The sequence below is a fragment of the Triturus cristatus genome, chromosome 1_1 (genome assembly GCF_964204655.1).
Source record: "Triturus cristatus chromosome 1_1, aTriCri1.1, whole genome shotgun sequence".
In the NCBI taxonomy this organism is placed as follows: domain Eukaryota; kingdom Metazoa; phylum Chordata; class Amphibia; order Caudata; family Salamandridae; genus Triturus; species Triturus cristatus.
Genome location: NC_140579.1, coordinates 73,655,936 through 73,682,447, shown reverse-complemented (window position 1 = coordinate 73,682,447; position 26,512 = coordinate 73,655,936). Strand labels below are relative to the sequence as shown.

Genomic DNA, 26,512 nt, shown 5'->3' with positions numbered 1-26,512 from the left:
GAGGGGTGGCGATGAACTCCTTTATGAACTTTAATATATGTTATTGAAATACGCCTCCTGTTCCCTTGGGACAAACATGCGTTTTGAGTGTGGAATTCTGTGCATGTTTGTTTTAAGCCAAAACCCAGTATCAATGTGCTGACCTCACTGTTTGGGTCAAAGGAATCCTAAGTGTGCCCTGCCAAAAACGCTCCTCTGGCCATTATTCTGCAAAGGAATGTGAGGGTGGAAGGCGCTCTTTACCTGCCGGGAGGCTTCTTGCTGGAGATCACAGTCTGCCCTGTTTGGAGGGAGACTTCACAGCCACGAGCCACCCATCTTGTGCGGCCAAGCCTTCCACAACAACGGCCATTGTTTCTAGACTCTTTAATAATGCTAATTACGGTAAGAATTCCAAGAACTGCCGCACTGGCTTTCCTTCGATTGTGGCTTTTTTCATAACATTTTTAATGCAATCACCATTAAGATTGCAGAGGTCAAGTATTTAGTGGTCACAAAATCCACTCACTGTGCAGACCTGAGAAGCTCTAATACACAAGAGCGGCCAGTGTGCAGTGATGGCTGGTATTTGTAGGCAGTGAGGCGGGGCGGTTTGCGGGGCGGGAATAAATTAAAAATAAAAATAAGGGTCACGGAGGCGGGCGGAATGGATTAAAAATTAAAATACTAACTTACCGGTCTGCCATCCGCTGTTGCCGCCACCTCCTCTGTGTCCTCTTCTTCCCGCTTCCAGGGCAGGAAGCACCCGGCTCCCAGCCTCCCGATAGCCAATCACAACTCTGCAATGCAGTGTTGTGATTGGTCTGAGCGCTGTGCATCAGCGCTCAGCCAGAGAATGGGAGGCTGGGCATGTTCTCCATCAAGCTGTAATGCAGAATGCATGGAGAATATGTAAAGTGCGCATGGCGGTTTGACCTGCCCGAGATGGCCGGTCGAAGTGTCCTGCATACTTGGAGTGGGAAAACCACTCCTCTCCTGGCCTGTGAGCAGAGCAGACCCACCCCTACCCAGCTGAGCAGGGGGAAAAGTAAAATTATAATAAAAATGAGTCATTATCATTTTATTTTTTCCTTTTAAAGCTGCTCAGTGGGGCGATGATCCTCTGCCTTAGCGTAGAAGCCGCCACTGCCAGTGTGACAACCTCATGCTGCAATGGCAGACTCCAGTGCCTGGTGCCCTCAGCTGACAACTTTCATCATTACAAATAAAGCCTGTATCCCAACGCACCTAGAGAATGGTTTGCAGGGGTGTAGCTTGGCCAATAAGACTGGAGGGGGGATTTCAGCATCAGATTTTCCAACAATCACGCTGTCATATAATGTTAAAATACATTATACGAAAAGCAGGGCGCATGAGAAGGGCTAAAGAGCAATTGACAAGGAGACGAATGCGGATTGGTAGGGATACTAAGTGAGAGAAAACCCATTATTTTGTAAAATAACCAACATTGTTGAAGACATTTTAAGCAGAGAGGGAAAAGTATGTTTGCGTTTTTGTCTGGGTGTAGTTAAAATTCCTGTTGAAATCCGTACACACAGGGCTTTAAGTGGGCCGGATCTCACCGGGGCTGAGCACTGGCAGTTTTTTTAAGGAGGCCTCGAAACGGGTCTCTATCGGGCTCTGTTTTGGGCCCTGGCACAGGCGGTCTGTTTTTTTCCAGACTGCAGTGACAGCAGGCACATCGATGTGCTCGTGCTCACACCGCTCACTTCTTACTAGTGGAGACGTTACGGCATGACCTCATGGTAGGTGAGCGTTGTAGGAGAAAGGAAATACTTTAAAGAGAGTCATTTTCTCTCTGGATTTCCCTTCTCTTTTTGAAACTCAGGAGCAGCAACATTGTCATGGTGTCACCAGGGCTTTAAAGTGGAAGCTTTTTCAATATTATATACAAGCCATAGTTGCTGCTTATTTATCTTATGCAAATAACAACCATCGACAAAGCCAATAGTCCCAACTTTGTGTATCCTACATCTGGATGGAATGACAGAAACAGCAAAATATGCTACGCCCCGATTTTAGTTTATGTGTTTTAAGCCCCGCCCTTAATTACACTGGCCACGCCCTTTTGAGAGCCCCCCCCAGTTTCTTCATCACACTTAAAGCCCTGCATACACCTCACTGTACCCGACTGAAAGCACCTGTAACCAACTATTTAGGAGAAAATACATTTTTTATTAGGGGGTGTAACACCTCACCCCCTGCAGCTACGCCCCCGATGGGTTGTATGGAAGGTTTAATACCTGGGTTATCTAGATTCTAAGCACTCGCTCTTTCCGAACAGATCAGACGGAGGCGCAGGGAGACATTGGATCTGTCCTAGAACACACATGTCGCTTAACTATGCAACACAGCAGTGAAATAAATGATTTGAACAGGCGGTCATTTAGCCACTACAACAACTGCCCCTTTCGTAACCTTGCCTGACTGGGCTCATTGTTGCACAGCCTCCGCTATCGCCGTGAGGGGACTGACTTGATTTCTTTTTTCCCGGCCGTGAGGGGAACGGCCCAACGAGACCACATTGTCCAGAGACTCTTGCACTGCTGCAATTGCGTCACCGCGCAGGAGGGCGCGATAAAATCACAGCGTCCCTCCCGCAGTGCGGGACGCGCGCAGGCGGGCCCGTCTGCGCCCATCCGAGACAGGCAGAGGTCAGGCTGGGTTATTTCTCTTGGTCGTGTTTCTCGAGCTGTGGGCCAACCTGCTTGCTGAAACCCGGATAGCCAGCCACCAAGATCTTGTACATGTGGAAGGAGGTAAGCTTGCACCTACATCTACCATACAGATACTGTACGGGCACATATTATAAGCATTGGTATTTGAAGCCCTTGATAGGGAGGAAGCCTCTCTGGACTAGTACTGGACATATATCACGAGCAAGAGGTATCCCCTTGTTTCGACTGTACTTGTATATACAATGCTTACATTTATTCCATTTATTTTATTCATTTTTATTTATTGTTGTATGTACCGGTACCACTAAAGCCATTTAAAGTTATGGGGAGGCGAAAGGCTCAGACGGAGTCTGTCGGAGCTAAATCAGTGGTTAGTTCCTCTTCCATTGCTATCACAATGGACTCCTTTCTGCAGAGAGCAGCTGCCGTCATCGACAAAGAGATAGAATTAGTGAACAGGCGTCTTTCCAGATCACCTTCTAATTGTTTGCACCCACCTTTACTTAAATCTAGTGTGCCTCTGGTTGAATCTTCATCTGCCTGCCCCGACAGCTGCCAGGGGCCGCCTGTAGTTTCCCCCATTACCGAAGGGTTACCACTTGTATATGAAGCTCCCTCTCCGGCCCCTTTCCCGATCCCACATAGATCCCTCTCCCCAGTTATAATAATTGAAAGAAGAGAAAGTATCGCTCCTCTACAAGGTAAGGATAGTATTAACACACAGAATCTTATGACCACCCATTCACTCTTCCAGACTAGTCAACCTACCGCCAACGGGGGGGTCCAACATCTGGGGGAGTACAAAACGGAAACTCCAAATCACAGGGGGTAAAGAAAAAAGATCAAAACTTACCCCGGCCATCAAGCCTTCCACCAAGTCTTCGGCGCCCAAGTCGGAAATTACAAACCTAGACATGATGGTTACCAAGGCCTTTAAAGATATGATGACTACTCTGTTGGATACCAAACTGAGTCCTATTCTGGAGAGGTTGACAGCAATTGAGAAAAGTCTTGCAGAGGGGGCCCAAAACGACGCCTCCGTAAACTGCGGGGGTACAAGTGAGATCCTAGAATCAGTCGCCAAATCTGACCCGGGTTTACCTAAAAATTCTACTAAATCTCATGGAGACCAGCAGCCTGTACAGTGTCATGCGGCGCATTTAGCTCAAGGGCAGGTAGACCGTTTAAGGGGTGGTCAGACTCTTAGCAGACCACTGGCAGTTTCCCTGCACAGGCGGGACCACCAATCTTCTGCAGGTCAGCTGGATGGCCCGCGGCGCTGCCAAGGGAGGTTTGCCAGCGCCCTCCTATTATTCATCTTCCCCGAGAATCCACACTTTACGTAGTGGTCTTGGGGAATGTCCCGCCTCTTCCCCCAGGTATAAATGAGGATTATAATAAGTTAAAGAATAAGGTACGCCACTGGTTAACAACCAATACCCCAGTGGGTCCCGGTGTGGAACATAGCATTACTATGGTACGCCGAGTGAATTGGATAGGCAGTTCTAGAAAGCCGGGAGGGGTGACTGCGTTATTGTAAACTTTAACAGGGCTTTTATAGCCGAAAGAATCTTGTCAGGGGATATTCATGTCGGTACATCACATTATGGGTCCATAATACAGGCACTTCCACTGGGTTTCTTTTATAGTGCGGATTCTCAAGCGCATATAACAGGGAATAATGATAGGGATTTTTATCGAGCCAGATGGTCCAATAAAAACTCTGAAGGCAGGAACCAAGGGTTTCCACAATCATCTCATAGTACAAGTCACTCATGGGGGCCTCATTTTGCTCCTGTCATGCCTCCTACCCTAGCGTTAGCTAATAGATTCTCTATGCTATCGGGGGTGGAGGAATGTGATTGACTGGATATCCCTACTGAGATCGTAGCAGAGCCAACGTACCAACAGAGGGTTTACTCAACCCCGGCGACTGTGATAGAGACATTGCAGATGGTTCACCTTCCATCAACACAAAGAGAGGTGACACCCCAGGTTTTGGATAGTAATGTTCTATCATGGAACATAGCAGGCCTGGCAGATACGTTCAAGGATCCTATATGGCAACAGTTTGCTAGGCAATTCTGAGTAGTCTGCCTCCAAGAAACCTGGTTGGTGGACTGCAATCTGTTTCTGGAGGGTTTTAAAGCTTATTTTGTTCCTGCCTCCTCGTCAACTAGTGGTAGAGCCAAAGGAGGTTTGGTTATTTATATCTCCCTGACAGTGGACTGTCAGGTACGAACCCATACGTTTTTTCAGTCAGGGCCTTCAGGCCATCACACTTAAGAAGGGGAACAATATAATGAGCCTGATCAATGTCTATAATTCACTGATAGCAAAACGGGGGAAGGTAACATCCTTCAGCTGAGTCACTATTTAAGGAAGTTCTGTGATCTTAGCTCACACCCCTTGATGGTGCTGGGAGATTTTAATACCCACCCTTGTGGCGACCCAAAGATCGCAAAGATGTCTGACTTGGGAAGCCACAGAATGAGGGGGTTTCATTTTGAGCATTCAACACAGGGCGATGAACTAAATAATCTAGTCAATGAATTTGATCTACTGACACTAATGTCCCTCTTTGTCCCTAACTGTAAAGCCCCGATTCCCACCTTCAAAGGGAGAGGTACCGGGTCTTTTATAGACCATATTCTAATTTCGTCTTCCTCCCAGTCCCTTTTTTAAAGGTTTACCATCAAGGACAGCACTTATAGTGATCGCAATCCCCTCTGTGTATACTTTTGTGGTGCATTTCTATCCAGCAAACCTAGGGGAAGGGCACCAGGAATATCAAGACCTATAGACGGTGGGCAGCGCCTTAAATGGTCCCAGATTGACCCGGATGCTCTCCACAGGGAGGTGAGAGACTCATGTGCAGCGGAGAGTCTATCGAGGGATGTCCTTAGTGCTTTTAGCGTAATTTCCCACAAAGCAGGGGAACTTTTGAGGGCTCCGGTTCGGAAGGTATCCTGCTCAAACCCAAGATGGTTTGATTCTTCGTGCTCTCAGGCAGCACGTAAGTTAAAGGGGGCCTTGAAAGTTGTTCCGAGAAACACCTATATATACGCGTATGTCGTACAGAACATAAACAGGCCCTAGCTACCCGTAAGGGAGCTCTCATGGAGGAGGCATGGAGGGAGCTGCTAGAGTCTAGTACTCTAAGGATTGGCATACGGTTTTGGGGTATTGTTAACAGACCATTGTTTGCTGAAGATTCAGGCAATGATCTAGGCTCCCACATCACGGAAGACGAATGGGTGGCCCATTTTCAATCCATGTTTAAGGGCTTTATGGGATATTACGACCAGCCACCCCGGGTAACAAACACTGACTGCCTGGTTTTTGAGCTAACAGAGGTAGAGGAGGGAATTGCTGGCCTAACATGCAACAAGGCTCCTGGACCGGATGGAATTCCGCCGGACCTCTATAAATTGGATCCATCCTTTTGGGCCCCGATCCTGGTGGCCGTACTAAATGCAGTGGCCAGGGACGGTAGCCCCGAATCCTGGGCAATTTCTACTATCGTGCCAGTGTTTAAAAAAGGGGGATCAAAACAGTCCGCACTGCTACCGACCTATTTCTCTCATCGATTCAGTAGTAAAGGTGGTGGGAGGAGTACTATTGCAAAGACTATCTTCATGGGCAGAGGAGCATAACATCATTGCTGACACCCAATATGGGTTTCGTGCAGGGAGGTCGACGGTGGCCCAATGTTTAAACCTCTACCTGATCCTTGGCAAGTATACGATGGCCCGCCCAGATACGATCTACATGGCCTGTAGGGACCTTTCTTCCGCGTTTGACTGTGTCAACCGGGTCAAACTGTGGCAGTCCATGAGGGCCATGGGGGTGGAGGCCTCCATCATGGACTTTCTAATGGATCTGAATAGGGATACTAAGGCGAACATCAGATATGCACAGGATCTTCGGGTTTCCAGGGAATTCAATATTGAAAGAGGGGTAAGGCAGGGCTGTATTCTGGCCCCTTCCCGTTTAACCTTTACATTAATGATCTTGAAGGAGCTCTGGTAGCTACGGGGGCCGACTTTCCGCATGTGGGGCGCCGGGGTCTCCCCGTTCTCCTATATGCGGATGACGCCGTCCTCATAGCGAGAACTGCTAGAGGACTCCAATCCCTATTAGACGCATTCCTGAATTTTATGGGGTCCCGTGACTTAGCCATCAATAATGCAAAATCCTATGTCTGGTAGGTAGGGGCCCGTCCTACGAAAAAGTATCCTTTTTCTGTAGGTTCTGTGAAGGTCCCCACAACGTCAGTGTTTTCATACCTGGGGGTCCTGCTGGATGATCGCCTGAAGTGGGGGACACTTATCCAGAAGAAAAAGGGGGAGCTCACCCGAATAACTGCCGCTATATTCAACTTTGCTGCTAAGATGGGCAAGCGCCCAATTGCAGCCATGTTGAAAATTTATCAGGCCAAAGGTGTATCAACTGCATGTTATGGTAGTGAAGTCTGGGGGTATACCACAGCAGACGCGCTGCAGGTGGCAGAGATTAACTTTTTAAAGCACCTGCTGGGAATGCCAACCGGTTTATCGAACCTGGTAGCTCATGAAGAATTGGGGGCCCCATTTTTATGCAATACTCTTGCTCTGCGCCCTCTAGTGTTTTGGCTTAAGTGCTGGCCAAAACAAGGAGCTAGAGCTTACCAAGCAGATCATACGGGACTGTATGAACCTTGAACATATGTCTAGAATACCATGGTTAAAGTATGTTAGAGGTCGCTATACAGAGTTGGGTCGTCCGGAACTCTTTTTAAAACCCTCTATTATAACAAAAAAGGATGTGGAATCGGTTAATTATGCAAACCGAGCGTCCGCAAATATCTGACCCTAAAAACTCATCCACTGACTGAGCCATACCTTTTGGGAACATTGACCACCCATGAGCGGGTCTTACTGTCTAGGTTTCGCCTTGATTTTTTCCATTTGTTGATTGCCGTTGCAAAAGGGTGCAGCAGAGGACAGGTGTTAGTACCCTGTGCTGCGACAATGTGTCTCCACAGGATCTGCTACACTTTATGTTCCTCTGCAAATTCTATGAAGTACCACGGAGACATTTTTTACTCCCTCTTTTAAAGAGGCTTCACTTTAACCAGGTTCGCCCAGCACTTTTGTATCTGCAGTTGTTGAAACCAGACTGAATATTTTTTATTGTAGGTTATTTAAAATCTCAGGTGAGAACCAGGGCTTGCCTGGAATATTAGCTATTTTAGGGGGAGATGGTACTCACAGTTCTAAGGTATGACTCATGCGTGTTCTCCTTTTTAAGTACAGAAATGTATATGTTATTTATTTATTGTACTTGTTATTATTATCCGTAACCTTTGGCGGGAACATGGGCTCGTTTTTAACCTCTCAGTGGGAAATGTTACTTCTTCTTTTATTACAAACTTACGGCCCATGTGTCTCTGCCCCCTGTAAATTATATATATTTTCTGTTTTTATGGTTATGAATCGTACATTATTAACGTACTTCTCCTTTGAGATGTGCATATATTGCAACTTTTATGGTTTTAACATTGTAAACCGAATAAAGTTTATGAAAAAAATGAAATACTGCCCCTTTCATAACTTACACTACACATTGTTCAGCTTTACAACAGGAGGACTTTTCATCGGGGTGGGTGTAGATGGCCAGAGATGCTCGTCATGGCTCCTGCATCTGACACTGCATCAGCAGTTCTCGTCAGAATCAGTCGTCCTTGCATTTAGTGGGATGCCACAAAGAGCTTGGAAAGTTTTACAATATTAGTCACCTTTCGCCGTGTATATCAAACAAGCCTTGGCCACCCTCTGAAGAAGCAGGAACCGCTGTGGGATTTAGCGATCTTGTATTACCCGAAACAAAAACAAAACATGTCCAGGTTTCCATGCCATGGTCTGACGGATGTAAACAAAAGAACAGTTGTGGAACATCTTATTCTTACGATTGAAACACACGTGCGTTCCTTTATTATCGTTCAATGCAAGAATACTTCTATTAATGTTACTGACATGGGAGGATGAAAGGCTGTGCCAGAATTTAGGACACAACTCCGTGACACGTCGTGACCTATACACATGACTGCGGCGGGAGTTGAATGTACAGACCTATCCCGCCAGCCCAAACGTCACATATGGTGGTAGCTGGAGCCAGCAAGCTTCACTCGGAAGCTTCCTGACTTACTCTTCCGCTCAGGCCCAGCGGGGGCTCAGGTAGCCCGAGGCTTACAGTCACACGCGTCCACACGCACTCACGTGCTTACCTGCTGGGCTGCCGTGTGCGTCTCCGGTGAAGGGCGGGTCACCTTCTTGTCTCTTTCTCCCTGCAGACTGGCGATAGCTAGCGCGCGGGGCTGGGTTTTGTGTGTATGCAGACGGGGAGGGGCCCCAGTGAATACCAGAAGCAGACCGGATTTTGCACACTCCCCAGCGGCAGGCTGACACCGCCCCCACCGCTTAACCCCACACAGAAGGATGCATTTTCCTTATAAAGGCGTCAGTGCAGGGCAGCCAGGCAGGTTTCTGTGCACACGCCAATCCTTATTTAGGAGGGAAAGCGTTTATAGGCCCCAGCTTGTATCAATCGGAGAAGTGTGGCTCAATGATTAGAGCGGCAGACCCTGATGCAGAGGTCTATCCCGGGACCAGGGTTCAATTCCCCGCCTCGGCGGGTCTTGGACTCAAAAATTCCACGGACCTGATAATTCTCGCCTTGGGGCCAGTCCCACTCTGCAACTCTGGGCAATAGCTTGCTTAATCTCCACAACGGCCCCCCACAACCCTAAGGATGCCTGGCCTCCACCTTGGGGGTGCCCAGGAGTGGACACCTTACAGTGAAAACACATCACAATTTTACTGTATATAACTAGTACGTGTGCTAAGGATTGCTTGCATGCCTCACAGGGAAAGCCAGGATGGGTTCCACAGCGGTATTCGTACAAGCGCCTTGAGACCCTTGCAGGTGAGTAGTGCGCTATACAAGTATCAATTTACAATTCAAAGGAAAGGACTGACAGCAACAGCAACTGCATAGCTTGTGAACACGCGAGCCACTGGGAATGGGTGTTATATTATTAGATCAATACCCTTGCCATAGTAAATATGCGTGATATTATGCCGCATTTATTCCACCGGGGACTATGGGTAGATGGGGGTGGTGAGGGGGAGAGCGGATTCATTGGAGGTCGGTTTTAAAAGCCCAGGGCTGCTACTAGTGCCCCTTTCGCTTTCACAAACACATCAAAAAGGCCACCAGTAAAAAAGAGAAACAAACATTAGAAATGTAATAGGTCTCTCAATTTTTGGATTTAGAGCTATTGCTGTTGTAAATGGCAATGTCTTTTACCCTTGTGTTATGCAGTGGATGTATGTGGTTTGAGTGGAATTATGTGGGTTGAATTTGAATTATTAGTTGTGGAATTGTGCGGTGTGGAATTGTGTGGAGTGGATTTGTGTAGTGTAAATGTCTGGCACAGTGTACAGTGGAATTATGTGGAATTATGTGATGTAGAGTAAAGTTGTGTAGAGTAAAGTGGCATAGAGTCGCGCTGCTTATATTGCAGTGGAACAGAGTGCAGTGAAGTAGAGTAGATATTGTAAAAGAGTGGCTTAGAGTGGTGTAGTAAAGAGTGTTGTGGCGTACCGTAGATTGTTTTATAGTAGAATGAAGTGGTATAGAGTGGAGTGGTAAACAGTAGCTTGGATCGGCGTAGAATGCAGTGCTATAGAGTGCAGTGATGTAGAGTGGATATTGTAAAAGAGTGGCTTAGAGTGGTGTAGTAAAGAGTGTTGTGGCGTACAGTAGATTGTTTTATAGTAGAATGAAGTGGTATAGAGTGGAGTGGTAAGCAGTAGCTTGGATTGGCGTAGAATGCAGTGCTATAGAGTGCAGTGAAGTAGAGTGGATATTGTAAAAGAGTGGCTTATAGTGGTGTAGTAAAGAGTGTTGTGGCGTACCGTAGATTGTTTTATAGTAGAATGAAGTGGTATAGAGTGGAGTAGGAAACAGTAGCTTGGATTGGCGTAGAATGCAGTGCTATAGAGTGCAGTGAAGTAGAGTGGATATTGTAAAAGAGTGGCTTAGAGTGGTGTAGTAAAGAGTGGTGTGGCGTACAGTAGATTGTTTTATAGTAGAATGAAGTGGTATAGAGTGGAGTGGTAAACAGTAGCTTGGATTGGCGTAGAGTGCAGTGCTATAGAGTGCAGTGAAGTAGAGTGGATATTGTAAAAGAGTGGCTTAGAGTGGTGTAGTAAAGAGTGTTGTGGCGTACAGTAGATTGTTTTATAGTAGAATGAAGTGGTATAGAGTGGAGTAGGAAACAGTAGCTTGGATTGGCGTAGAATGCAGTGCTATAGAGTGCAGTGAAGTAGAGTGGATATTGTAAAAGAGTGGCTTAGAGTGGTGTAGTAAAGAGTGTTGTGGCGTACAGTAGATTGTTTTATAGTAGAATGAAGTGCTATAGAGTGGAGTGGTAAACAGTAGCTTGGATTGGCGTAGAGTGCAGCGCTATAGAGTGCAGTGAAGTAGAGTGGATATTGTAAAAGAGTGGCTTAGAGTGGTGTAGTAAAGAGTGTTGTGGCGTACAGTAGATTGTTTTATAGTAGAATGAAGTGGTATAGAGTGGAGTGGTAAACAGTAGCTTGGATTGGCGTAGAATGCAGTGCTATAGAGTGCAGTGAAGTAGAGTGGATATTGTAAAAGAGTGGCTTAGAGTGGTGTAGTAAAGAGTGTTGTGGCGTACAGTAGATTGTTTTATAGTAGAATGAAGTGGTATAGAGTGGAGTGGTAAACAGTAGCTTGGATTGGCGTAGAATGCAGTGCTATAGAGTGCAGTGAAGTAGAGTGGATATTGTAAAAGAGTGGCTTAGAGTGGTGTAGTAAAGAGTGTTGTGGCGTACAGTAGATTGTTTTATAGTAGAATGAAGTGGTATAGAGTGGAGTGGTAAACAGTAGCTTGGATTGGCGTAGAGTGCAGTGCTATAGAGTGCAGTGAAGTAGAGTGGATATTGTAAAAGAGTGGCTTAGAGTGGTGTGGTAAAGAGTGTTGTGGCGTACAGTAGATTGTTTTATAGTAGAATGAAGTGGTATAGAGTGGAGTGGTAAACAGTAGCTTGGATTGGCGTAGAATGCAGTGCTATAGATTGCAGTGAAGTAGAGTGGATATTGTAAAAGAGTGGCTTAGAGTGGTGTAGTAAAGAGTGTTGTGGCGTACAGTAGATTGTTTTATAGTAGAATGAAGTGGTATAGAGTGGAGTGGTAAACAGTAGCTTGGATTGGCGTAGAGTGCAGTGCCATAGAGTGCAGTGAAGTAGAGTGGATATTGTAAAAGAGTGGCTTAGAGTGGTGTAGTAAAGAGTGTTGTGGCGTACAGTAGATTGTTTTATAGTAGAATGAAGTGGTATAGAGTGGAGTGGTAAACAGTAGCTTGAATTGGCGTAGAGTGCAGCGCTATAGAGTGCAGAGTGCAGAGTAGAATCATAGCTGCCAATGTTTCAGATTGCTATGTGTAGCATTTTCATAATTTCAGTGTGATTATGAGTCACATTTCAATGACTATATCTCTGTCATCTCTGACCAGAGTCTGTCTCAGTTTTCAGTTTCAAAAGCTTTGTTCGGTTTGTAAAATACAACCATATAAACAAGACAAAACAATTAAAAGATTGTTTGAAAATAAAACAGTAACATTTGATCACAAAGAGGTTTAGATTATCTAACAGAAAGGTGCCGTATAAAGTAAGCAGAATGCATTACAATGTAAAGGTTCAACCACTTTCAGTACCGATGAAATATTCCATTAGTATTCATTGACAATATGCAATTTCCACAAAAGGTGACGGATTTATAGTAACTGTGCAAATAAGCAAAGTGCAAAGAAGGCATTATTAAAGTGCAATAAATATCCATAATCTCCACAGAATTAAGAGTACAAAAAAAATTGCTAACAGTACCTGGTAATGTGCAAAATACGCAATTAAATAGAGAAAACTTCACAGTGTAAATTATTAACCTCCTTATGGTTACGCTTAGCTCATACAATGCAATAGAAAGACAATTATCTGTGCTTCCTAAAATTTATATTAACCTCTTCTATGCCCATGACGAGATAGTCTCGTCATGGAGCACGGTTGCGCTGTGCCCATGACGAGACTATCTCGTCATGGACCCCGCCCGCTAATGAAAGGCCCGGCACAGCAGGGGAAAAGGGCGGGGTATTGAAGGGGTTAACATTATTTGACAATGTACAGTTTCCGTATTTAATAACATTTATATAATAGCAGTGCAAAAAGTGCAAGGTGCAATAAAGACATTTTTAGAATGTAATATCCAACCATACATAGTAGTCTCCTTAAAATTAGAAGTACGGAAAAGTTGATATCAGTACATAGTAATGTGCAAATATGCAGATGAATAAAAATTACACAGTGCTAATTATTGACTTCCTAATGGATATACATTTTAACACATAAGATGCAGTAAAAAAGCAGATATCTGGACTTCCTAAAGATGATATTAACTTCATTGCTGTTTTGGTGGACCGAATATTGTATTTAACAAAAATAGGTTTAAGATAAAATTTCCTAAAATAGAGATAAAACTTGCAAAACAGTAGAAAATGACAGCAGCTTTGTTTTGAGATATTGTCACAGGGGCATTTAGAATTAGATCTAATTCTCATGTGCGGGAATGACACTAAGTGGTGGACAATCCCCAACCTTAAGCGGGTTAAAACAAATCGGTGTGAATTGCGCGTTACTGCAGTGAGATATGTCTGAAAACCTTTATTTAAGTTTAAATCATAATAGGATACTGCAGCTGGGAACTTTCTTGACTGCTTCTCTCTGGCCGCACTCTTATATGACAAAAACCTCAGTTTTAAATCTTTCTTTGATATCAACGCTGCAGCTTTTTCTCTCAAATAGATATTACAATTATATAAAAGATTAAACCAATAATAAATGTAGCTCAGCCAAGGTATACGTAATGACTGGTCAAGCATCAGACAGTCTTTGATAATTGTTTGCGTAAATAATGTTTCAGGTTTAGACCAGATAGAACGCCAGAGTAATAAAGGGCGTAATGCAGCTAAATCCATGACATATTCTATTCCAACTTCCTCGTGAATTAACACAGTTGATGCTGAGGGGGGGGGGCACATAATATTTTTTTTAAAAACTTATTTTCATCACTCTGTAAAGAGTTCACACAATAGTGGCCCCACACGCCCGCCCCATACAGTGCTGATGAGACACACCTGGCATTATAGATAGCCATCATTTCTTTTATTCTTCTTTGCCCCAACTTGGCGGAAAATCTGAATATACTATTAATGTTTCTGCTCATCTTCATTCTCACATTCTCGTCCTCATTTGCCCATTTCCCATCTCCAGAGAATGTTATTCCTAGGTAGCAGAACCTACTGACCGTTTGCATTTTGGCTTTATCAATATAGAAAGTACTAGCCGACTTTACTTTCTTGCCACAAATCATCGCGAAAGTCTTGGATTTATTGACTATCAGTTTTCTATTTTCAATGAATAACACAAACTTATCAATAAGGCGTTGTAATCCAACCTGTGTTCACGATAAAAGGGAAGCATCTTCCGCATATAATAAGATCGGGATAGAACTCCCCTCTATAGTAGGGGCATCCGAGGGTAGCTGACTTAAAATGGAATCAATCTGATTAATAAATAGTGAAAATAAAAAGGCGCTAAAACACAACCCTGTCGGATTCCTCTGGCAACTTTAAAAAACGAAGTACATTCCCCTGTTGGTCCATAACGGACGTTACATGACAATCTAGAGTAGAGCCGTGCTAAAAAGTATACACATTCTTTTGGGGCACCTAATTCTAATAGGATTTCCCATAGGATTTTATGATCTACAAGATCAAAAGCACTGCTCAGGTCTGCGAAACAGAGGAACAGGTTGCCCTCCTTAGCAATTGTATATTTATTAATAAGGAGGTCCAAATTTACACACTGTTCCAGTGTCCCCAAACCTTTTCTAAAACCATATTGTGCTTTTGATAAAATTGTGTTATCCATGGCCCACGTTTCTAATCTCCTTAGCATAATTCTACTCATTATTTTAATTGAGGAGTCCAAAAGAGAGATGGGGCGATAGTTACTTGCCTCAGATTTGGAACCTTTTTTGAAGAGGGGAATAATTAGGGATTGGCCCCATGAAATAGGTATCTGTCCATCCGCAGTTGCGTTAAAAACCCTAGTCAAAATAGGGGCCCACAGGTGTAACTCAGTTTTATATAAGTCCAACGGGACCCCATCAGGTCCAGGGGCTTTACCTCCTTTACTATTGGTTAGGCCCTCATATACCTCATCTAGACTTATATCTAGGGGTAACATTGGCCAAGTACAATCACTATACATTAAAGGATCTAAAATTATCCTACCAGGGTTAAAAATATTTAAAAAATGTTCGGTCCATGAATTACAGTCTACAAGTGAGGTTATTTCAGGCACTCAGTCGTTCTTTAAAAAGGAGCTATTTGTAGTCTCCCAATAGAGTTTACTGTTGTTTGTGTTTGCCGCTAGGTTAAGGTTGTTCCAGGCCTCTTCTTGAAGCTCTCTTTTCCTATTAGCAAGGGTTGTTTTATAGATACTGCGAAAGTTTTTAATACTAGTGGAATTACGCAGTTTAGTACTCAGAGCTTGTTTTAAATCATGTAGAGCGCGAGTGCAGCTTTTATCGAACCACCCTAAGTTAATTTCTTTTTTCCCATTATTTTTCTTAGTGAGCAGGCTTACTATTGTTTCGTTAATCCTCAGAAAGCTAGTAAGTATAATGTTGGGATTAACTTCCTCACCAAGACAGTAGTCTATCTCCTTGCTGCATTTTCTGATCACCTCCTCATGTATTTTATGTGGGACGATCCTCGTCCATCTAATCCTTGTCCCATTTGGTCTCACGGCTTCAACGTTATTAATACAATTATTTCCCTTGGTTTGTTTATTACCCCAGCATTGTAATACTATGGATATACTATTGTGGTCGCTTAATGCTTGCTCGTTGACCCATAGGCTAGAATAAGCAGTGTTGTTGGAGAGCAGACTATGGTCAATGTAAGTATTATCATTTCTCCCTGAAAAAGTTGGACAGTCAAAATGTTCCCTGTTTTTCGTGCAACTTAACATTTCCAGATCAAACTTTGCTATCATATTATTTAACACTGAACCATAAGTACAATGTGGAAAGTGCAAATAATCAGCATCTTCCACATTTCCACTTTCCCTTCTAAACCCACACAGGTCACTCATTGCAAATGGGCATGGACTAATATTAAAATCTCCAGCCCATAAAATAATGGGCTGGTTGCATGATAACGCCAAAGTCCTCTCAATTTCGTTTTCCAACGGGACTAGGATTTTACCTCTATCAGTACTAAAACGTTATTATAAAAATTAATCAGTATTAAATCTTTTCCTTTATTAAATTCTAGCCATAACACCTGGGAGTGTATATCCACTGAGGTGTAACTGCTAGTTTTGCAAATGTTAAGTTTAGTTGGTATAAGGATTAATAGACCGCCTTTAGCCCTACCAGCGACTGAGCTAACTGCATTCAAGCAATATGAGGTATAACCCTCGATGAAGATAGGCTCCTTGCGCCAAGTTTCTTGGAGACATATTATATCATAACCAGTTGTTATGAAATCCTTCCAAAATGGAGCATCCAGTTTTCTATTTATACCTGCTATATTCCAGGTGACAACACTATAGCCCGAATCCAGATCTAAGTTAACAGCTGCACATCCGTTATTTACTACTACATAAATTTCTGTAGGTAGGGTGGTATCGTTCGTAAGTAACTTTCCTGGTATGCTGGTAGGTTCCAGTCCCTCTATTGTGTTAGCAGCTTCAACTATATTAAGTTTAAGTGCAGTAGGTATTTGTGTAACTATTACTACACTAAGTGTGTGGCAGGTATCCTGACTGCAGTAACTCTTTACTTCCTTACATTCTACGGGTGTTACAATTGGTACGGGACTTATATGATAACTATCCTGTTCTATACCTTTTGAAGGATGAAGTCAATCAATATCCTCCAAGGATTCTAGGGCCTTGAATCTATTATATATTGGGATAGAGAAATTAGAACAGTGTCTCGGGTGATTTACAAAATTGGTGTTGGATGAATGGCTGGGTTCCAATAGGTGCCTATAAAAATAGCCTAATGGTAGTAAAGTAGTATTGAATTCCCACGCCAAAGGTAGTGGAGCATTTTTAAGGGTACTTTTAGCCCATTAACAGGATTTAAAATTAATTATAACACAATCCCCCTCAAAGTTTTTCCTCAGCGGGCCTACCCAACCCACCCTTTGTGTTAGTATGATCTGGCTAGCCCCCTCCATAGGGAAATTACAATTATTGGCCTACCAGTGGAGGGTTTTGTTTTTTAGTATATCATGATTCTCTACTTGCCCATTTCTTAGCTTAGGTACATTTGCGAGCACTGCCACATAAGCACTGCATTCCGGGGGCAAATTGATACGAGGTGGGGGCTGTCTGGTAGTTGTTGCTGTCACATGGGCTTCCTTGTCCCTACATATTTGGTCTATGGGTGTGGTATTTGCATTAAGTTGTGCTCCCTGATTTATACTCGCTATTAAATTTCCTCCCACAGGTAATTGGGGACTTATAGCTGGACCTCCGCAAGGCTGATGTGTAACATGTTGTACACTAACAGGAATACTGCTAGTATTTGTGGTAGGAACCATAGAGGGTTTATTCTTAGTCATATTTGATTTACTAGTGCTTCCCACAATAGTGCCCTCTGGTATAGTGGTTGCTTCTACACCAGCTCTTTGTAGTTCATGCAACCTGTCTCTATCAATAGAACCTCTTAATTTGTGAACCTCCCTCGCCAAATTATCTACTTTTTCGTTTAAGGGCCTAATCAGTTCAACCAATTTATCAAAGATTACTTCCATATTACATATGCTCACAGAATTTTGCTTAGCCCTTGTGCGTGTGGTGACCATGCTCTCCGTAGTAGTTAATTATTTTCCCCTTTTCCTCATTATATTGCCCTGTCCTATGATTTTTTTCCGAGCACCTTTTGGGTTAACCAATGGGGATAATAAAGGAGCGGGACTATCATCTGTATCGAACAAACTAGGAGTATTCGAAATTTTAGGTCGAATACTATCATTAATAACAACTCCATCTGAGGTAGTCGTACCTATGGCCGCTTCACTGGTGTATGTAGTTGCTCTACTAAGATTTCCTTGATCTATTGGTTGTGGTATACTTGATCCCATTGATAGTCGCGTTTCTGTTCGGTCTATTTCTTGAGTAAGGGCACTAACTGCTTTTACCAAGTATGTATCGATAGTGTTGCATGCTGTGTCGGCTAGCGCTTTGGCTCGACGCCTTGCCATATCCAGAAGTTTATATATAAGGCTCCCCCTACCTTTAGTTCTGGAGTATCACAGCGACTCATATGCACAGTCAACAGGAAATATGAACGATTATGCCTCTCACGTGTCCCAAATATTAGAGGGGTGGCCCAGCCCAGTCTCCTTCGGCCTCTGACGGCCTTAGACAACCCGCCCTTTGCCCGGTCTTCACCCGGCGCGACCCGCGCGCGTTCACGCGACGCGGATCCTTTCGTATTTTACAGCGCCTTCGGACGCGTGACCAGCGATGCGGAAAGCAGGGCAGGCTGGGAGGTGTAGTCCCCCTCCTCTCTGCGGCCGCTAGGTGTCCAGCTGCGGCGGCGGGAGGGAAGACACTGATGGCGGCAGCACGCAGGTATTAGTTTCCCCAACAGGAGAACAATGGGCAGTCCGGGCGACGCAAGCCTCACAGGGGTCTATGCCCAATGCTTACGCATGTGGTCTGAACCCAGGGGCATCCCGGAATGATAGTCCTGGCTGAGAGCTACTCCGAGCCCACTTAGAGGTATTTCGAGCCCACTTAAAGGTGACCCAGATGAGTGAGCAGAGCTCAGGCTTCACCGGGTAGTGCACTCCACGTTCACTCACAGGTATTCCGAGTTGAGATGTACTCCAATGTTACAAGTGCACCGAGCTCACTGTGAGGCACTCCGTGGTCACTGAGCGCCACTCCCCATAGGTCAGGTAGCCCGGGCTTGACGATCGGTTCGCTGCAGTTTATGTGGCAGACTCCAGGGCACAGCCACGGGATCAGACACCTCTCTGCCCGGGTTACACTCCCACTGAGAGCGCTCAGCCGTACGCTCTCTCTGAGACTCGACGCGCCCCCACGAATACGAGGTCAGTTCGTCGTCCTGCCCGGTTGGAATTCGGACTGGGGACCAGTGACCTGTGGCTGGGAGCCGCAAGAAGCCGAGAAACGCCGGAGAGACGAGGTTCGTGTGGAGTGAGTCTCGCCGGCGTTTCGGCGTGTGACGTCAGTGCGAGTTCCATCACCCGACCCTTACCAGCGCGGCCCATTCCATTGCAGCCAAGTTTTCAGTACACACATGAGTGACATTTCTATGTTTTCAAGTCACCTATGAGTGATATTCACGTCTCATGTGTGACACCTTCACAGGCACTTTATAAATGGCAGTGGATCAAGAAAATGTACGGTACAAAACGAAAATCTTGTTTTACTAAATGCAGTATAGTACCTTGATTGAATAAACCACTCACACCTGACGCGGGGTACTTTGTGATTTGCGAAGTTGCCCTGCTCTCTTTCCTACTGTACCACACCTTCATGTAATATTTTTTTGTAGCATTAAATAAAATGCGACTGGTAATCTATACCAAATAACTGTCTTATCTCAATGTTGGCCTGCATATACGCTTTGATCTGTAAGTTAGAAATTCATTTTGTAGTAAAAAAATGCTACACTAGTTTGGTATTACAGTGTTGCAATTGATACACATTACACAAATTAATGACTGCAGTTTTCCGATATCTGAAGAACTTACTTAGCTGTCACCAGCCAGTGCCCTGCACATTTATCACCGCTCGCGGCCAAATTGTTACTGCTGGCTGGCCGCATCCTTTTTCTGGGCTGGGCCTTCTTGCAGCCAGCCTTCTTCTTTCTGGGATAGGGGATAGCAGAAGCCTCAACTGGAGTTGCTGACAGTCTGGGCTGGTAGAGGTCATGCTTAAACTCTTGTGCGGTCTGCCTACTGAAAAAGGCCCGGGATAAGGAGAATGGACAGTCACTGTGGCCCCGTTCCCGAAAAAATATGTGATCAGAGGACAAGAGCTGCATTGCTGTCTTTTTTACACCAATCTGTGGCAATATGTGGCCAGACTGGTGTGGGGGCTTAGGGCATGGGTCCAGCAGGCCGCAAAGCAGCACACTGCATCATGACCATCCCTACAACACTGTAAGGGGTCGTACGGCACAGAAAGCACCACTTACTTGTCTGATGATGGCGGGTGCTGCAAAGAAAAACTAAGCTGCCGCCCGCCATTTTGTGTACCTGGGGCCAGTCTGTGAAGTGTGTGGTGCTGCTAGCAACCAAAGGGGTGGTGCGTTTGCTGGAAAATTGCAGACAAGTGGATCACCCACGCCAAGAGTAGACTCGGATGCAGGGTAGGTGGGGCATGGCTGATTGATCTGTAAAGTTCTGGCCTCCCTGTGTTTCAATTATGCTAAAGGCTTAGTACGGTTCATGATTATTTCAGGTCTGAAATTGCATGAGTTATCTGAAAAATAAAATACGTTTACTTAGCTCAGTCACTCAGCATTACCGTTGAGGAGCAGGCTCACAACGGCGAGTGAGTCATCTGGCACCACCGTTGGGGGTCGGCTGACCCTCAGACGGTGTGGCCCGCCCATGGGATCATTACACCCACCGCCGCAACTATAGTGCTCAGCTGCACTGCCAAAATCTCGCGCACACTGCAGCTGAGCAGCATAGCCATTTTAAATTTGAAATCCCGCCCTCGCGCCAGCCCGCCCTATTAAAGAGTCTCAACTCAGTGAGAGACTCACGTTGTCTGAACATTGCCATTGGGCACTGACAATGACTCCTCTCCTGACGCCAGGCCGTATGGTGTTACATTGTACCACCAGCCCATGAGCCTGCCGGAGTAGCGCGCAGCGCCCTACCACTACAGCTTTCAGTGTTGGGGAATTATATGCACTCGGGCTCGACAGCTGAGAGGCGCTATAATGCGTGTCAATGCATTTCAGTGCGGCGATGCCGACCACCACGCTAAAATGCATTAGCCTAACGCCTAAAGAAGTGGCATAGAGTGGAGTGGTGCAAAGTACAGTGGAGTGGCATATTCTGGAGCTGGGTAGAGTGCAGAGTAAAGAGTGCAGTTGTGCATAGTAGAGTAGGGCAAAATCCATTAGCATAGAGTAGAGTGGGGCATAGTAGAGAGGAGTGGAGTGGTGTATGTTGGAGTGCAGTGGTGCAGAATAGAATGGCACAGAGTGCAGTGGTGCACAGTTGATTAGAGTACCATTGAGTGTATTGACCTGGAGTGTAGTGGTCTAGTGCAGTGGTGTAGAGTGTAGTGGCATAGAGTGGAGTGGTGCAGAGTAGAGTGCAGTGTTATAGCATGTAGTGGTGCAGAGTACAGTGGCATAGAGTTCAGTGGTGTCGAGTATAGTGGCTTAGATTGCAGTGACAGCAGTGCTGTCTGGTAGACCTTTACATAAAAAAGGGAGGAGGTACAGATGTGTATTAAAAAAAAGGGAGATGGGGTCCGGGGGGACACAAACAGGCAAGGGGGTGCCAACACGAACAAGGGCTGAAACATAGGCATCAAAGCACTCAGTTCAGGCAACAAGGCGCAAAGTAGAGCCAACAAGGCAGTTGCAAATTGCAGTCATTGGGATGAGGAAAATTGAACACGAAAAGAACATAGCTTTGATAATAAAATAACGAGGGATACATGAACGAAGAGGGATACATGAATGATAGGGGGACTAGCAACAGGCTTACATGCAAATAAGCAATAGGGAGACATGCAAATAAGCAACAGTGGGACATGCAAATAAGCAACAACTGGACATGCACATAATCAACAGAGGGGCACACTAACAAGCAACATGACCACTAACTTCTGACCGAGGGCAGCAAATGGCCAAATGGTAGTAACAAATGAGAGTTCTGTGAGGGCCAAAAGTAGTGTGTAAGTGTGTGTTTGAAGATTAAAAATGTCTGTGGTTTTGAGTTACAGAGGGGGTGGTGGATGTATTATGCAGCAGAAATGGATGTGTTGCTAATGAGGTGAATGCAAGTGTCAGGGCACACAGAGCATGAGCGCACTGACAGCGGACGCGGAGCTGCAACGGGACGAGAAACTACAATTCCCGTCATCCCCCTGCGCTGTCAACGCATGCACTGATGTTTCACCCTGTCAGACGTGCCATCAGCAGAAATGGTTATCAAGCGATGGCGCCTTCACGAGGACGCCGATTATCCTGTGAAGCCTGGAGTACCTGGACGTACGGTTGGGTAAGGGTGCGTTCTCGCACCGGCTTTGTTCCTTTTGACATAGCGTGCTACGGAGGCTTCTGAAGCACGTTTCCTCTGTTCTTGCAGTTGGAGAGACGCGTTAGTTCATACGGTCTCATGTGGGAGGAAGTGCTGTTGCTGTTCTTGTGAGCCACGTAGAATGGGAGCTCTTGACACTCTCGCTTTGAAGCAAAAGCGGGAGCACTTTAATATTTCGTATTTCTGCATTGCGTAGCAAAATTGCTTTTGTTGGCAGCAGCTTAAGACTGTCCTCCATAAGCTGATGTACGCTGGTGTCTGCCTAAAAGCTGGAGCCTGTTGTTTCTGCATCGAGGGTTGATGAAGGAGAACTGCACGTTACCTTTCGAAGTTGCTGTATGACAAGCAAGGAACGCAGTGCTTATTCTTGTATGCTGTTAACATAGGTGTCTGTGTGATTCTGCTATTTATAGGGGAGTTCAGTTGGGGGTGTCCAGGACTGAACTGTCATAGTCTGGTGAGGACAAGTAAATTCCTTACTACGGTATGGGCCTCCCAATAGGCTTATCTTTACCAAGGTTATAACAAAGGGTGTGGTTGTTCGTCCACAGTGTTATATGGTGTTAACTGAACCTGTCCTTTATTTAGTATAGGAACATGCTGGTACCCTGTGTTCACCCTCACATCTCGCCCGGTATAAGGCCATCCTTGTTTTCTTTATAGGTAGTGTGAAATTCCCTCTTGTATGGCCTTGAGTTACAGAGTAGCAGAGTTAGACCATTGAACTTGCATTAAAACTGTTTTCTCTCTTTGTCTGTTCTTAGGTCTCCCTCCCCGCTGTTCCTACCCTTTCCTTCCCTCGCTTGACCATCCCACTAGTCTGAGAGGATTTATTCTCTCCGGACTTGGGGCTGTCGAGAGGTGGACCCCTTTAAACTCCAACCCGATTCTGAGGATAACCTGGTGACCGTGTCAGAATAATTGGCCGACGTTGCTTTATCCTCCCGATCGGGTGGAACTCGAGATGGCGACTCTTGAAGACGTCCTAGCCGCACTAGTGTTGGTGCAGTCAGAGCTGGCGACCTCACATAATGAGACCAGCGCTTTACAGGCGAGGGTAGAGTGCATGCAGAGGAATCCTTTCGATACAAGCGGCTCTTCCCTTCCTCAAGCTAGTGCAGTGGTAGTGGAAGTGCCCTCTCAGATCCCGTTGGTCCCTCCTGAAAGGTATTATGGAGATATGCATAAAGTGCAGGTGTTCCTGACCCAAGTAATGCTTCATTTCCATTGCAAACCCAAGATGTTTTCAACTAACCAAGCACGAGTCGCCTTCCTGATCCCATACCTAGCAGGGGATGCGGCACAATGGGCAGTCCCTATAGTCAGACGAGACGACCCCCTCCTCCATGACTGGGACTTCTTCAAGGAGGAGTTCGAAAAGACATCTGACCGCAGGGCTGAGACTTTTTCGGCAGATAAGGAGTTACTTGAATTGAAGCAAGGCAGCAAGGATCTGTTGGTATACCTGAACTCCTTCCGAAGATTAGTGGCAGAGACAGATTGGCTGGAGTCAAAAGAAGCAGCAATATTCTATCAAGGGCTTCGGGATGATCTGAAAGATGTTATAGCGCAAGTGGATCCTCAACCCAAAACCCCTCCCGCGCTGATTGAACTAACTTTGCGTCTGGATCATCGCTTGAAGGAATGCAAAGGAGACCACAGAAGAAGAGAATGAGTATCTCAGCGCTTTGAGCAGCCGAAGACCTCCGAGCACGGATTGACTCCTTCCGAACCCATGGAGATAGGGGCGATCCGGGCCTCTTTCACACCCAATGAGCAGGAATACCGGCAGAAACAGGGATTATGCTTATACTGCATGAGGAAAGGGCATTACCTCCGAGAGTGACCTGTTAAACCTAGAACCAGTCGTCCCAAGTTTGGACAACTGGCCGCAGTGACAGCAGACAAGTTGTCGGAAAACTGAATTGCTTGAGGTGTAAGGAAGGGGAATCCTTGAGCATTAGTGAAATCCCTTCAGTGAAGAACGATACCATTGCTTGCCCAGAACACTTCTTCATCAACATAGATATTATTGTGGATCAAGAAGAGAAACATATCCAAGTTATGGAGGATTCTGGGGCTACTGGCTGCTTCATGGATGAAAAGGAAGCCCTCAGACTAGGCGTGGAATTGATTACGAAGAGGACCCCGGAAAGTGTGCTTGCGGTGGATGGCAAACTCTTGGAATCCGGTCCCATTCGGTTTAACACAAGGGAGTATGCGGTATGGTACAAGGATGACCACTGTGAGTTAATTACATTCAACGTCATTCAAGCTCCCAAATATGGGGTGATTTTAGGGTTACCCTGGCTCCAGAAGAATGATCCAACAGTCGATTGGTCTAATGTGACACTGAAGATGGACTCCGGGTACTGCAGTACCCACTGCATATATCCTCCTACGGTGCCGTCCAAAGCTTTAGCGCTGCGGCACCATATCGCCACGGCCGCGGAGAAAGAAGTGAAACTGCCCGAATGCTATCAGAAGTATGCTAACGTGTTTTGTGACAGCATGGCAGAGGAATTACCCCCACACAGGATGTAAGACTGCCAGATTAATCTTATACCGGGTGCAGTGGTTCCTTGCAGCAGGATATATGCATTAACTGAACCTGAAAACTACATCTAAGGCAATACATCTATAAATACTTTTCTTTGGTATTTATTTGTCACTCTAAGTCACCTGCCGCTTCCCCCCTTTTTTTTTATACCAAAGGCAAATGGAGAGCTCTGAACTTGCATAGACTTCAGAGCATTGAATGCTATTACTGTGAAGAACCAGTACCCTCTCCCCCTTGTATCAGTGTTATTGGAACAAGTGAAGGGGGCTGCAATCTACACGAAGCTTGACCTCCGAGGAGCATACCATTCGGTCCGGATGCAAGAGGGGGATGAGTGGAAGACCGCACTAGACGTCGTTACGGGCTCTATGAATATCTCGTTATGCCTTTTGGCCTTTGTAACGCCCCTGCTGCCTTCCAGTTTTTCCTTAACAATGTTCTCCAGGAGTATCTGGATCGATTTGTGGTTGTCTACATAGACGACATCCTTGTCTTTTCTGCAAACACAGAAGAGCATAAGGAACAAGTCAGTATCGTATTACGGACCTTGCAAAGGAACCACCTTTTTTGTAAGATCAGTAAATGCGAATTCCATGTTACTACCGTGGAGTTCTTGGGGGTCATGCTCCCCCCTGCAGGCCAAATCATGGCTGAGAGGAAGGTGACAGCCATTACTGAGTGGCCTAGTCCAAAAAAAGTACGTGACATACAATGCTTTTTGGGCTTCGCCAATTTTTATAGGTGTTTTATTCATCACTTTTCTACCTTGGTGGCCCCGGTTACATGTTTGTTAAGGAAGAACGTTTCCTTCCAGTGGACTGAAGAAACTCAATCCACCTTTAAAGCACTTAAGGCGGCCTTTTCCTCTGCTCCTATCTTGGCCCACGCTGATCCCGAACTACCATTCGTTGTGGAAGCCGCCGCCGCCGATGTAGCTGTAGGAGCCATCCTATCACAAAGACATCCATCTTCAGGGCAGTTACATCCTGTTGCCTTCATGTCTCGTAAGCTGAACAGTGCGGAGAGAAATTACACCATCGCCGAAAAGGAGTTATTGGCCATCAAGGACGCCTTTCTGGAGTGGAGGCACTGGATAAAAGGAGCGAAAAATAAGGTAACTGTTTACACAGATCACCGCAATCTGCAGTTCATGAAATCCACCAGACAGCTCACTCCTCGTCAGCTAAGATGGATGATGTTCTTTGCTGAATACCACTTCGTCATCACATTTAGGCCCGGCAGAGACAACAAGAAAGCTGATGCCCTGACCAGACAAACAACTCAAACGGACTGTACAACGATCCCCGAAAGAGCAATCATCGCACCTGATAAAGTAATCTGTGTAACTCATACAAACGACTTCCTACAGAAGGTAAAGAGAGGAGTGCAGACCGCCACTTGGAGAGACTGGCTCAGACATCATCCCGAATCGAGAATACAACAAGGCATTCCAATGAAAGGAAAGCAAGTCCTATTACCCACTAAGGAAGTGAGACAACAAGCCTTTCACTGGTGCCATGTCCTCCCGTGTGCAGGGCATTGTGGTGGTCTAAAAACTATTGAACATACACTACGACAATTCTGATGGCCCTCTCTCTGCAGGGACATCATACTTTGTGTCAAGGGCTGTGATGTCTGTGCTCAAATGAAGACAGAAAACACAAATCACAAGGCCTGCTGCAACCCTTGCATACTCCGGAAAACCCATGGGAGCAATGGTCGGTAGACTTTATAGTTCGGTAACCTCGGGATCAAGGGCATACAGTCATCTTGGTGGTTGTGGACTACTTGGCCAAGATGGGACAC

General features: G+C 45.5%; 1 protein-coding gene across 1 annotated transcript in view; it reads right to left on the bottom strand.

The window, feature by feature from the left end:
• The window catches only part of LOC146869473 (cysteine and glycine-rich protein 1), a 146,403-nt gene extending 137,255 nt beyond the window's left edge, over positions 1 to 9,148 (bottom strand). Inside the window, exon 1 of the mRNA XM_085599863.1 lies at positions 8,947 to 9,148. The gene's annotated coding sequence lies outside the window, so the exon portion shown is untranslated. The remainder of the gene's footprint in view (positions 1 to 8,946) is intronic.
• Positions 9,149 to 26,512: the final 17,364 nt, after the last annotated feature.